We start from the raw sequence: 3,592 nt of genomic DNA on the forward strand, positions 1-3,592 counted from the left end.
CTTTCATTATAAAAACGTCATTTTTATATACAGAACTTACCAAGTGATTAAAATGCTGATTCCACCACTGACAGGAGGTGAGAAACATGGACATATTCTACTCCAAAACATTAATTCATGTAATGAATTTGAAACAGAAAAACTGCTAGCATTGAATACAATGCTTGTAGTTCCTTGTTAGTTCAGAGAGCCTGCGGTAGAAAAAACTGCCTCTGGTTGGTACTCAATTTAATCTGTAGTGGCGCGGCGGTAAGGCCCTGGAGCGCCTCTATGTAAGTGGGAACTTTGCAGCGAAGGAGATGGTCTGGTGGCTAGCAGAGTATTAGGGGAGCTTTGCAGGGAAGGATGTAATCCTGAGCTGGCTGCCATATAACTACTCTCCTGGGAGCTTGGGGTAGCAATGACACCCAGCCATAGCTGGAACCAGGTGAGGTAAAAAAAGAAAGAAAAAAAAATTCACTGATGGGTGCTCCAGGGGCCCTCACTGTCCCCTGCTGTCAAGATTGTCTTCTCTTCATTCTTGACTGAGAAACGGATCCAGGTCATGGAAGAGTCCTCAAAGCCCCGGTTAAAATTCCCAGGGCAAATGGGACAAACCTGATATTTTTGAGTCAGGTCGCCAGCTTGATAACCCCTGTTGATCTTTCAAAGGTATTTGTAGCATCTCTGAACAAAAACCCTCCTTCTGATAAACATCCGTAGACCCCAAGGTCAACCGCATAAAAGCCTATCAACCATTGGTGATACCTCTTGAAGTGAAGTAGTTCGGAGGATGAAAAAGTGGAAGGATTCTGGGAGTTCCCCTCAAACAATGCAGTTCAATCTGGGAACCATAAATTACCAAACAGAGCAGAGTTACAGAGAACATCGTAACGTTCTGACTAATCTGAAGTAGTCTAGCCCTTCCTTGACCTTTCGAACGGTGGAAAAGTGTAGAAGTCTAGGTTGGAATCATCTTGCAGAATGGTGATGTTACCCATGCCATAAGGTTCCTTAGGTTGGCAGACAGACAAAGTCGGCCTGTCCCATAGATAGCACATAACCCGACAGAACAGGAGGACAAAGGCCCCTCGGATGCAAGAGTGAGTTCATGACAGTTCAGTTCATTTGCCAGAAATCCCAGTTGGACTAGAAAAACTCTTTCAAACTTTCACTGCTAATGTAAGCCATAAGGACTAAGGTCTTGTGTAAAGGAATACCGCAGTCTAGGAAGAGTGATGATGAGAAGAACTGAAGCCTTACACTAAAGGTTTTCAGTTCTCTGGCAAATGTGTGAAAGTTCTCATCTCCTAGGTATGTCCCAGAAAATCCCCAGTTCCCCGAGCGGGCTCTCTTGACAAGAACAAGGAGTGAGAAGCAGTCTAAGACTGGTCTCATGAAGAGGGACTTCCTCCAAAAGACTAAAATCGGACAGATACCATCGTACGTACCACTGAAAAACCAGGTCTTGAGAAAAACAGCGGAGCCTGGCTAAGATTCCCAATCCCTCTTGATCTTGTGGGACAGGTTGAAGATCAAGACCAAAAAAGAAAACAGAGGAAAGTTGGCAAAGACTCGAGGGAAGGCTTGTGCCGTAGATGTCGAAGCCTAAACTCCCAAACCGGCAGACTCTGTCTCATAAGATGGGTCTGAGAAATTTTATGGATCTGCATGTGGACATGAAAACAAATTATTCTTACATATCCAAGAAAACTCCATACAAACACCCAGGAGAATGGACTACAGGATTGTTTGGTTCGCTCTGTAACTGAGCAAACTAGTAGAACGTCGTGCAGCCTTGCAGACAACTAAGTGGGCTAGCTGTCGAGCCTGCCGATACTTGAAAGTCCTGGACACATGGCCATCAGGGTGGGATCGAATTCTATGCGATAACGCCCAGCATGGGCTCAGTGGCATCTCGTATAGACTGAAAACATATGCAGAACTGTACTCGGCTAGAACAAATGTCCGACATGCTTATCAGAACTTGGCAACGACTTCCGCCTCAGTCAAAGACAATGCTGTAGGAGAAAAATTGTGAAAAGGAACTAGGCGTCCAGCAGTGGGAGCCTTGTATGGCTAGAAGTGCCAAGTGCTCTGGGACACGTGTCGGGTGCTCGGGACTCAGCACCAGAACACTGGTGCCAAGGGCTCTGAAGGTGATCAGGCATTTGGGAAAGGGCACTACTATATAGAGGGTACACAGTGCTTCCATCTGCCTGGACCTCATGAAAAGTCTTCCACAAAAGAACACTCAGGAGTGAAGAAATAGTCATCCAAAGGGAAAAACTGACCGATACTTCTCTCAGTAAAAAAAAAAAAAAAAACCAAGCTCCCTTCTTGCAATCACAATAAAGGAGCTGAAATCTCAAAAACTAACTTAACTGTCCCTATCCACACAGGACAGGATTATGAGACCAGCCAAAGTGAAGTCTCTTGGCAATGCTTAAGAGTCTCGTACCTTTTTAGTACCTGCTCCTGATGTCAATCAAGAAAGACCTTTCCTTCAAAACTTGACAAGAACGCAGCCGGGAGGCTAATTCCGCTAAGCATCCGGGGGAGTGAAGGACAAAAAGGACTTGTTTGCTCCCTTAAGTTCCCAAACTAGCCTCACAACTCCCTGTCGAGGCAACAGCTTTCTTCAACAAGTTCATAAATTCGTACACAAAAGACTGTCTGAGAAGGACAGAGCTTTAAGACCCAAACAGACGTCACACAAGGGATCAATTCGGGTCGACTGCAACTCTTGGAACAGCAGGAAAGAGACAAAACTGCCTTAAGAGTGAATGTATGGTACTCAAGGAGGGGAGTCCAAAACTGAGGAGAGGACACCCGATGAACAGAGACTAGCGTCGGCCACTTGAGGACTGTAGCTAGGTGTTCCATGGAAATTACTATAGGAAGCTCAGGCACTATTAGGAGCTCGGGTGCTAAGGAACCAACAAAAAAGAACCTTGGACACTGATGTCCTGCTTGGCACCAACACTGGCGTACCACTTATACAGGAGAAGGAAGAGTAGCGAATATCAACTGAAAAGCGCCTCTTCAACGGCCAAGATTTGCTATAAAAAACGCCATCAGTGCCCTTGTCTATGCTGAAGTATCACTAGAATAAAAGAACATATCTACGGATGCCTTTCCAATGGCTGTCCATCAACACCTGTGGGTAGCAGGCTCAACTGAGGGGCGACTATCCAGGGGGCAAACCCCTTTGGACTCCCATGCCAGGAACCGGGTTTAGGAGAACCGATGGGGCGAGGCAGCCACCTCGTCCACTACACATCCAGTAAGACGTCTTTCCGGTGGGAACCTGGCTTGACACTAGAAGTAGTGCCAGCAGGCAGAGCTGAGACACCTGCATGTCTTGGCTCGTTCTCCCATCCTGTACCTGAATCAGTACAATGGGCAGACTCTCCAATACTGGTTCAGGATACCCCGAGTCTCCTTAGAGACCTGGGTGCTCAGAGCAGCTTATGAATGAGCGCCCAACACAGCGCCAGCCTTCGAAGCGGACTTCTTAGGCACAGCAACAGGTGTCCAAACCGATGCTTGCACACCGGCAGCTCCCAAAATGCTACACCAAGGGATTAGTGATTCGGTTGCCTGACCCGAA

This window comes from Macrobrachium rosenbergii, chromosome 55 (assembly GCF_040412425.1).
Source record: "Macrobrachium rosenbergii isolate ZJJX-2024 chromosome 55, ASM4041242v1, whole genome shotgun sequence".
Taxonomy (NCBI): domain Eukaryota; kingdom Metazoa; phylum Arthropoda; class Malacostraca; order Decapoda; family Palaemonidae; genus Macrobrachium; species Macrobrachium rosenbergii.